General features: G+C 42.0%; 1 pseudogene; it reads right to left on the bottom strand.

Moving 5' to 3' along the window:
- Positions 1–1,117: 1,117 nt before the first annotated feature.
- Positions 1,118–10,414, bottom strand: LOC147449960 (uncharacterized; annotated as a pseudogene).
- Positions 10,415–11,468: the final 1,054 nt, after the last annotated feature.

Here is an 11,468-nt window from a genome sequence, read left to right as displayed (position 1 = left end):
TGCTCAAAACCATGAGTAACCAAAGCGCATCAAACCGCACTCCAAATGCATACACCAATCTCCACACTTTGCATACATCATTGCAAACACCTGCAAATCTAGTACACAAATATCTGCTCTACCTGTGACTACCAAAAAACATGCTCGAGGCATACATTGCCGAGCTCAAAATGCAATCACATTAGTCTCCCTGAGCATCAAACCACATAAGGCATACATCGTATCCTCCCACCTGTGAGGAAACTTGCAGCAAATATCACTCTCACATTTGAGAGCAAACCATGTGTGGAATCCTCGACACAATAAACAACTGCTGCTGCAGAAAATTCAGCGTTCAAAATTTTAAAATTCTGATATGACGAGAGCGTCCGGAGCATGCCAAAACCCCAAGGTAGACTCCTGGATCACATGTATCCGAGTCCGGGTGTGAAAGCTATGCCAAAAAATGGCTTCGAAAGGGGCGTAAAACATCAAGACACTTGACGAAGACGCTCTCAGAAGGCTGAATTTGACGATGCCGAAGTCGAAACCCTGTTTGCACTCTTAAAAGTGCGCGCGTGCGGACGCGATTTCGGGAATGAAACTGGCTCTTCGCTATCGTCGTGACTGTGCACACACGTGCTCCCTCTGCACCTACGCTCTGATAGCAATTGAAGGGGATCGGGGAGCACCACAGACGGAGAGTGAGAGAGAGAGAGAAGGAGACACACGACACCCAGATATGGGTGGGGAGACTCAAAGAGTGAGCAGCCCCCTATACACTTATGCTATGTATAAGGTATACAAGTCAGTGGACGCCCAGACTCTGGGCCGCCGGGCAAGGCACAAGCGCCTATACCCCAACACATAGCCACTCCTCTTCTTGTTCTCCACACTCCCTCACACTCTCTTCTCTAAGAATGCCCTTTCACATCTTGTGAATTGACTTATATACAAGGGCTTTTAAAAATGGGCGGCCGGCCAAAAAATGTATAACATGCTGCAGGTATCTAGGCTCATCTAATCATCAATGTACAACTTGGAACCCACTGTGGAGCCCGTAAATACAAAAAATATATGCATACACATATGTGTACACACCAATGGAAGCATAATGCATATCGTTGACGCTCGCCCGTCAACACTCTCCCCTCACGAAGCTTTGTCATCCCTGACAAAGCCATGTCGTGGTAGATGCTTGAGAAAGAATGTGCCTACAAAAAGAAAAAGGTGGATGAGGTAGCAAGCTCAAATATATGGTGATAAGGCATAAGAAAAAGGCAAAGCACATGTAGTAATGAGTAAATGCAAAGAATTATGAAATGTTACACTGCCATTAAGGAAAAATAAATTGCACTTGCTGAAATTAATTAATCAAGAGTTTTGGGCTTATGAATGAGTCTATCAATTAGTTAGCTACGATAAGGGTTAAAACATTTACTCTAGTACTAGCTAAGTTAGTAAATTTATCCCAATGCAAGATTCCCTAATTATGTATGTCATAGATTAGCTAACTAACTCCCACAACTCTAAACAAAAGCTTGAATTTTTTTTACTTGAAGCTCAATGGAAGTCTTTCTCATTTCATTTTTCTTACTTTTCATTTGTTATTTTTCACATTTTGCAAAATCATTTGACGTGTGTGCTTATTTGTATACCCGGGGCTTTTTGCTTCTCAAAGAAAAGCACCCACACTGGGAACCTCTAGGACTCTAGTACCATAGGCAATACATGTGCGTGAAGTACCAAATCAAGCCACGATTTCTCTTCCAGCTTAAGCTTTTACACTTGTGGCACTTTTGTTTTTCTTCCATTTCCTTTGTATTTTCACTAGTTTTCTTTGTTGTTTGGGTGAGGAAGCCTCTCTATGCTTAAAACACTCCTAAGGTTTCAAACACTCAAATAATTTTACCAACTAAGACTAGTAGTCAAGTAAATGAGTTAACCTAAAGTCACGGCCTCCTAACCTCAAGGCTCATTAATAAAACTAAACTCTAAGTCAATTAACTAAAGAAAGGACAAGTTTATACATCTTTAATGGCAGATAACAAAACATAATTGAATGTACTTAATCAAACCAAGAAGAAGCCACAATCAACAAACATAAATGTGCAAAACCATATAGCATAAGAAGGAGTACACCTATGCATGGGCTCGATGAAGAGGTCGATGTCATGGAAGCTCCTCTTGTCTGGAGATACATCATGTCTACACGGTCGTCCAATCTCCATGGGCAAGCTAATGTCTGTCTACGTGCTGCATCAAAAGATCAACAAAAGCATTGTACCTCCAAGAGGTATGTCAGCAGCAAGATAAAATAACAAAAGTAATAGAATAATAAAATAAAACATCTAAGCTAGGGTCTAAAACCTGGATATCCAGAGGGAAAAAACCCAAAAGGGAAAAAAGTACATCTGGTATATGCACATAAATCTAGTGCACATATCAATGTGTACAAATCTCAAATCTTGTGCAACTAGGAGTCAAGAGAGAGCTCTCACCATGAAGCATGATTTGCAATCTCTTAGCTCGATCTCTAATAGTCAAGGATTGGCTAACACCTAGCTCCATACGTAAAGTCTGCTCAACAGCACAAGGAATGGGCGTAGGGGGGGGCATCAGCCTCTACTCGAATAGTCTGTGAAAGGCTCTTCGGTAGCCAAATCTGCAATGCTCGCGCTCTCGTAGGGATGTCAGTCTGAGATCTCCTAGCGTGTCTACGTGTGCATCTAGCTCTAGGACATACTATCTACTGTGAAGGTATCGACCTCTCTAGGGGTAGTCTCATCTCTCGACATCTGGCTCGTGGAGGTCTTGCTCTAGGGTATGATCTTGTATGCGTTGGGTGTGCTACCACTCGTGGCCTAGGTACCCAAACATGTCTTTCTCCCTCAAAGTAATCATGTGCCTCAAGTGACCGTCTAGATGTGAGCCAAACATGTGAAAGTCCGTCGTCAGTCATATGGCTCTTTGGAAATATGATCGTGTCATCACAAGGTAAAAATCTAGCATGTATCTCGTCACAGGGAACAAATACCTATTGGGTTGTCTTGGAAGCTCTACGAGAGAGCTACGTGCCTGATCTATCGCGTGTCGCTCTTCAGTGGCACTACTCATCGTCGCAGAGCCTCTGCCTAGAGAAGGCTCTACACATGGCTCATTAGGAAAAATATGAACCCTCTAGGGGCCCTTTGGGATTAAGGTTAATTAGAGGCCAGCCAATAGGAAGAGGGTAGTGGACACTCTATACCCTCAAAAAAGTAGGGGGACAAGGTAGCCTTACACCTCTTAATGGCCTTTTACCTAGTGAGAAGGTAAGGGAGGTGGCTAGGGGAAAGGGAGGGGGGGGGGGGGGGGGGACCACTTTGACCTTTTTTCCCCCACTTTTTGGCCCGGATTTAAAAATACACTAAAAATTTCAAATTTTCAAAATTTCAAAAAAATTCAAATTTCAAGTTTTCCCTCCTTAAAAGGTCCCCTAACCTATTTCATGGTCAAAAAAGTATTTTTGACCTCCAAAAGTCAAAAACGTGCACTAAAAAATTTCCAAAAAATTAAATTTTTTCAAAAAAATTCAAAACATCATTTTACACCCTCCAAAGTCTTTCCAAACCTATTCTATAGCTAAAAGTGATTTTCTCTCTCTACAAACCCTTTTCCAAGCTCTCCATGGCTGCAACAACCACATGCACCCCCTATAGTCCAACATTATCTCTCTACTAGCTTTCTCCCATCTCCATTGTAGCACCAAGCAAGCTTCTTCCCCATCTCTTCCCCTTGCCCACCACATAGTTCCACACCAAGCTAGCTCCTCTCCCTTCTCTCACCTCCATTACAGCATGAAACAAGATTCTCCTCCTTCTACTTTCATTCACTCGCACTACATGGAAATCTCTACTCCCGAAGGTGGAAAAAGCATCAACTCACATGACTTGCATACCACAAGAACAAGAGGTGTGAATAGTGCATGGGCATTGCAAGGATTCATCTCCAACATAAAGATAGAATGGTGAGAAAACTACCCTTGTAGCTTACATTCAAAGCTTAAGATCATCTCCATCTTTAAGTTTATCATGGTGGAGGGAATTAACCTCTTTATGGCTTTCAATGTTTAGGCTTCACACCTCATAACATTGGGTGGTGCTATTTTGTTGATGGCTTTGGTGCGCCATCTATAGTTTTGTAGCATGTGATTGAGTCTCACAATGTAAGTAAGTTGTGTTATCTATGGAGAGTCATCAAAGATTTTTCTTATAATTTATTCTTTGTATAGTTGTCATTAGATTATTAGAATGATATCATTTTGTAATTTATAACTTTGTGCTCACATAATCTGTTGTTTACTTACAAAGTCAACTTGTTTTGAGAGGACATGAGCAAGCAACCATGTGCAGAGATGGAAATCACCCTATTTTTGTTCCGTGAAGAACCTTTCACTACCGTGTTAAAAGATTTTGATAAGAATAGTAGGATTTTTGTAGAATCTTGAACCAATAGGTACTCTCTAGGAGCTCTTAGAAAAGCCATCCCTATAGTACTACTATCTTCCCTAGTGTCATAGACACACAAATACTCGTGTATATGAATCTCTAGATGAGAAAGACAAATACTCGTAAGAGAAGCCTAACAGCAATAACATTGTCTCCATTTGTAATTATTTTTATGAGGCTGGATTCCTCTATAAATGCAATATAAATATTTCTTTTTGTTAAATGGTGTCGCACTGAGTGAGAGTATTTTATTTAGATTACTGGAGTTCCATACAGATTTGAGAAATATTGTTGATTTTTTTGGATATTCTGATTTGTCTGTAAGATGTTTGAAGTTTCAAGTCTTAATCATTCCACCATGAAGAAATTCATGCAATATTTTGATTTCAGTTTAATCACTAATGGTTATTCTTATTAAGTGGATCATAACCTTTGTCAAGATGTCCTCATTTGGGGATGTTGAATATATATCAATAGCAACATTTCAAAAGTTAAGAAAGCTAAATTCTTGCTTTCCAAAATGTTATTGTTTCCATACTATTCCTATGCCAAGCTTGACTTAGAGAAATGACAACTTGAGATGGAGGTGTAGATATATAGGGGTGAATTATTATTGATTCTTGTTTCATCATATATATTATAAAGCCTTTGAGTTTCCACCTTTTTGAGTAGTGTTGACAAGTTTTTGGTATCAAACCTTCTTAAATATCCCTATTCATTCGCTATTGGTAGCTATTTATTTGGTATTGTTAAAGATCATACCAATAGCTATCACCTTGTGAACTTAATTGTTGAATGGCGGATTCGATTTTTACTATGTAGCTCATTTGGATAGAGAAAGTGTAAACATAAATTATAGATACATGCATTGTTAACATAGAAGATATGTATCACTCGAACCTATATAACTGCTAATCAAGAAACCTTTGGTCGGATACTATAACAATAGGGGTCACATGTGGTTTTAAATACCAAAGAAATGGCTTAACCAAAACATTTCCAAGAACACGAGGTGAACACAAGGAAGTAAAAATTGGCTCCTTGTTTGGTTGATTTCTAGTGCTAAATGTTCTGAGTGCACAAAATTTGTGAGGCCTTTGACCTTGCGAGTTCACTAAAGTATATGTAACATAGCACATGTGTTCAACAGAAGGGAATTTATATTCTTGTAAAGTTACAGAAACATGTGTAGGTAAGGCCTATAAGGGCTACTTTCAATCCATTGTGGTGAACGGACATGATATAGGAAAATTTGACATAGTGAATACTCCGGACATCAAACACTACAACTCTATCTCATGGCCATACATTAAAACAAAGCCCCTATTTGTCATTTTGAAGCCCCAGAGACCCTCAACAAGAGGGACCACAACGGCGCGTAGAATGCCCATCCAGGCACAAATAGGAACCAAGATATTTCCAAGAACAGGGGATGGACACAAGGAAGTAAAAAATGGTTGATAAGCATGATACAAGGTTTAGGTATCTGCCATTTGGGGGGGGGAGGGGTTGCTATGAACACATTAAACTGCCCAGTTCTATCTCATGGCCATGCATTAAAAAAAGCTTGTACTTGTCATTTTAGGGGCCCAGGGACCCTCAACAAGAGGGGCCACAAGGGCGCGCAAACTGGCCATCCAAAATTTTTGGATGGCCAGTTTGCGCGCCCTTGTGGCCCCTCTTGTTGAGGGTCCCTGGGCCCCTAAAATGACAAGTACAAGCATTTTGGATGGCCAGTTTGCGCGCCCTTGTGGCCCCTCTTGTTGAGGGTCCCTGGACCCCTAAAATGACAAGTACAAGCTTTTTTTAATGCATGGCATGATACAATGTTTAGCTATTTGCCATTGTGGGGGGGGGGGAGTTTGCTATGAATACATCAATTTGCCCAACTCTATCTCATGGCTATGCATCAAAATTTTTGGATGGCTGATTTGTGCGCCCTTGTGGCCAAATTTTGGATGGCTGATTTGTGCGCCCTTGTGGCCCCTCATGTTGAGGGTCCTTGGGGCCCTAAAATGACAAGTACAAGATTAATTTTTATGCATGGCATGATACAATTTTTAGCTATTTGCCATTGTGGGGGGGGGAGTTTGCTATGAATACATCAATTTGCTTAATTCTATCTCATGGCTATGCATCAAAAAAAGCCTGTACTTGTCATTTTAGGGCCCTAGGGACCCTCAACATGAGGGGCCACAAAGGCGCGCAAATCAGCCATCCAAAAATTTTGGATGGCTGATTTGCGCACCCTTGTGGCCCCTCATGTTGAGGGTCCCTGGGGTCCTAAAATGACAAGTACAAGATTTATTTTTATGCATGGCATGATACAATGTTTAGCTATTTGCCATTGTGGGGGGGGGGGAGTTTGCTATGAATACATCAATTTGCCCAATTCTATCTCATGGCTATGTATCAAAAAAAGCATGTACTTGTCATTTTAGGGCCCCAGGGACCCTCAACATGAGGGGCCACAAGGGCGCGCAAATCAGCCATCCAAAAATTTTGGATGGCTGATTTGCGCGCCCTTGTGGCCCCTCATGTTGAGGGTCCCTGGGGCCCTAAAATGACAAGTACAAGATTAATTTTTATGCATGGCATGATACAATGTTTAGCTATTTGCCATTGTGTGTGTGTGTGTGTGGGGGGGGGGGGGGGGGAGTTTGCTATGAATACATCAATTTGCCCAATTCTATCTCATGGCTATGCATCAAAAAAAGCCTGTACTTGTCATTTTAGGGCCTTAGGGACCCTCAACATGAGGGGCCACAAGGGCGCGCAAATCAGCCATCCAAAAATTTTGGATGGCTGATTTGCGCGCCCTTGTGGCCCCTCATGTTGAGGGTCCCTGGGGCCCTAAAATGGCAAGTACAGGATTTATTTTTATGCATGGTCATAATTCAAGTAGTAAGTTTTTTTTTTTTTTTTTTAAGTGTTGGACTTTTAGGCTGTTTTCAAGAGCTTCTAGTGTTCAATTGGCTCTGAATCTGTCTGGGCTTGTCTCACATAAATTTGTTCATCTCGTCGCGCTCTTCGACTATCGTGTGATGCAAAAAAATCATATCCTACTCGGATTTTCCAAAAATCAACATGCAAGATGGCAATTTCTTAAAAAATGATGTAAAACAGACATTTCTTACTTTTTCCTTAATCTACGGGCTCGAACGTGCATTAAAACCATGGAATCTGAAAATACTCAGAGAACCAATGTTTTTTATTGTGTTAAGGACTGCATTTCCTACATACAAAACTTTCTCAAAATCTCACCCTAACACCTTCAAAAGTGGCTTCCAAGGAGTGCCCTCGATCAAAAATTGAAACTGAAGGAAAACAATCAGAATGAACTCCTAGACTGTGTACAAACTTTAAATTAACCAAAATTTCCTTTTAAAAAAAGTTATTGCTAAAAATTTGAAAATAGACCACCCTTAGACTTCCCACAATGATAGAAATCAAAAGGTTCAAGGAGAGGTCTGGTGTCACAAGTGCATGGTAGGAATCTAATCGAGGCTTATTCCGTCAAGATCTCTTATACTTTATTATGTCTTCTCATGTACAATCTTACCAAACAAAAACAAACTTACACTTTAAATGACTACAAATTTTATTTAACTTATCAAACAATCTAAAATATGGTAGACCTAGAGTGCTCTTACACATCAACAAACAAAAAAGTCCAAATTTCTTCTCATTAACTTTGATAAACATACATCTGTGAACACTTTACAAGGAGTAGTGTGGTCATAGTTCTTACATCCATTCCATGACATGGTATGCTCCTGGGGTGACCTATCACATAAAAATATCTTTGGTAGGAGTGCCCTCATGTTAGGAAAGAGTGTGTTGCTGCTGATGAAAAGTTTTTGCATTGTCCTACTAGGGATCTCTTCATGTCAGCATAAGGATTTTTGGTGTAGTGGGAGCCACATTGCCGCTGAGGAGAGCTTTGTGCCACCGTAAAAGCTTCATGTTATGCCAGTTCCTTGAGCCGTCCTTGCAAACAACGCCACTCAACTAGCATAACAAGAGGTCACCTTGTAACAAAAACATGTATGAATTCAACATTTGCAAGCTATATAATGAAGACACTTGTTAAGTATATGTTGTACAAATTTGCAAATATTTCTATCTAGCTGGGAATAAACAATATAAAAATATACATTAGGATGAGACTACCACCCCTAATAAGCATGGATTTGAAGCACCTACCTGCAAGATGTAACAAAGAAGATTGTTTTAGAGGAAAAGTGGTGACACTTGGCCTCTCTAACCTGCAGCCTTTCACTATTTGTGCATAAAAGCAACCTTTGTGCCAAGCACTACAAAACAAGTAGAGGCAACACCTTAGACTTCAAAGTTTATGGTAAGAAGAACACAATCAAAAGTAAGAAGTATATTGTTACCTTGCATAAAGGGGTGTTTTATTCAAATATGTGATGGTATTGGCAAGATATTGAAGAATCGTCAACATTCATCTCACCGATGCTACGACGTTCCTGGGATGACCTCTGCTCACCCTCACGTGCGGCCTTCGATGCAAACGTTGCGAACAAGCAAATATGTATGCATACGATTTGTGATGTCCTTAAGCACCATGGTAGTTGTTGCATGAGGAAGCAAAGGATGAAAAGAGAGAGGGGGGAGGGAGAGAGAGGAACATGGGAGAAGACAAGGGGGTAGTGGGGGAGAGAGAGAGAGACTGGAGAAGGAGGAGAGAAGGGAGCAGGGAGGGAGAGGGAGGAACATGGGAGGAGAGAAGGGGACAGTGGGAGAGAGGGAGAGAGGGGAGGAGGAGGAGAGAAGGGGCAGGGAGGGAGAGGAGAGGGAGAAAGGAGGGAGGAGGAAGAGAGAAGAAAGGTTTTTTTTTGGGGGGGAGTTTTTTTTTTTTGAAAAATTGGACTTTTAGTGCTTGTAAGTTTAAAAAAATGTCAAAAAATACTTTTTTGATATGGATATATGTTGGGGGGAGTTTTAAGTCAAAAATAAGTAAAAATAACTTTTTTTTAAAAAAAAGTCAAATTTTAGCTCTTAGTGATCCACGTTTTTTATGATGTGGCCACACCTCTTTACTCCCTTCACTTTTCAAAAGCTAGAGAGAGAAGGTGACCTCTTAGGTCCACATCCTACATGTGTCTTAAAAAAAGGCTAGAAAAGCCTACTCAAAACTAGCTTCTTGAATGCCCTTGTCCCCTTAACCGTACACACCATTAGCCTTAATCCCTAAAAATTAGGATTCCTTACAAGGCCCATGCAAGGTTCATATTTCTCCTAATGTGAGATGCCTGTGTACGTGGTCTCCAAACAAGTCTAGCAGGCTCTATCGTATCCCTACATAGGGTGTCAATAGAGGTCACTCTGGTCCGTGTACGTCCATGTATCTGTGGTGTAACCTCTATCTATGTGGTGTCAGTAATGTGGTCTCTAGGAACCTGATCTAGAAAAGTACGGCTCGTGGCTGGTCTCCGCTCAATCGGGTGATCTGATCATGAATCGGCACTCGTAGATGGCACTAGGGCAACATCTATATGTGGTGGCTGCTCTCTCTCAGACTCACTAGCTATGACATTGCTAGGCAAGCTAAAAGAGTGGGATAGCGATGTTGTCGGCTCTGCATCCTCTCTCATAGGGGGATCTACTCTCGTAGATGGCTCTAGGTCAACAGCTATCTCTAAGGGCCTTTGTGAGGTTGGCAGATCTAAACAAGGATGCTCAAGGGCAGCTAGAATCTGTGGACTGGTCTCATCTATAACAAAGCCATCGGAGTCACTCACTCTATGACTCTGTGAGATCTCTCGATGTGTGCTGGAAGTCTCATGGATAAGTGTGGTAGGTGGTGTAGGCTCCCTAACAATACTCTGACTGGGCTCTAGTCTCAGGGGCTCTACCTATGGTGGCAGGCTAGATGTTGGAGCTATCTCTCGTGGCACACTATCATCCTCATCTGGCATCTCCCAAGGTGGTAGAATACGACGTGACAAAAGAAGCCTAGGAGGTGATCTCTCTAGTGGTGTCTCTCGAGGACTCGGAGCTCTCGGTAGCTGTGGAGCTAGCGTGGTCATCGTGGGTAAACATAAATCATCATGTCTAAGTCGAGGGGAGTAGGGTAGACCTATAGTCAAAACATATACTGCATGATCGACATCCCTATAAACTCGCTCACGTGGAGCTCCTATCAAATATGCAAGAAGGCGGGCTGAAGGATCTCTGGATCCACCACTCGTCAGGCGTCTGTACCTACGACCAAGCTCATCTAGATAGGTCACTGTCTGCTCAACTCTCTGAAGCTCCACTAGCCTAGGATGTGTATGTGTGTCTAGGCTGTCATCTGGGTGTGCTCGCTCAATGTCATCAAAATCAAGGGTCTCAATCAAGAGATACTGTTCTCCGAGCTCATCAATAAAAACTTCTCTATCGGCCTGTGGGTAGGCTCTCACAATCTGCCTAGGTGTAGACATCATGTGTTGCGGGGTGGCTAGCCTCACAAAGGGGTGATCATAAGTGTCAACATAATATGCAACCCCTCGTGGAGATCGGCCTACTATATGCAAGATCTGACCGTCTATATCTCTCATGCTATCCCTAGTCTCTCTGGTCTCGGACAGTGTCTGAAGGGTGGGGGTCAGTGGTCTAGGCGCACTCATATCTACAATGGGTGATCTACTGGGCCCTACCTCTGGTGCTCTCAACTGGGGTGATGTGGTCATCATAGGCTTTCTCGTATGCTCTCTAATCTGTGTCATCAAAGGCTGGCATGGGTCTCTAGATGGTGCAAGGTGTCAAGGTTGACACTCTCTAAAGTATGTGTCTCGAAGGCTCTGGGTCTCTATCTATGGCTCACTCTGAGAGGTACGCAAAGTACTAGCAATCGTTGTGTACATCGCTCTAGAGTCGTGATAGCTCGAAACGCTTGGTGGCAAATCAAGTCTAGGTGAGGAAAATCCTAGCGGTGGTTTCCTAAGTGATGTGGGTGGTGGCACTGTGTCTAAAGGAGGTGAGGCACTC

This window comes from Adiantum capillus-veneris, chromosome 10 (assembly GCF_014529385.1).
Source record: "Adiantum capillus-veneris isolate H3 chromosome 10, ASM1452938v2, whole genome shotgun sequence".
Classification (NCBI taxonomy): Eukaryota; Viridiplantae; Streptophyta; class Polypodiopsida; order Polypodiales; family Pteridaceae; genus Adiantum; species Adiantum capillus-veneris.
The sequence above is the reverse complement of the archived record's forward strand: the minus strand, read 5'-3'. Positions and strand labels throughout refer to the sequence as shown.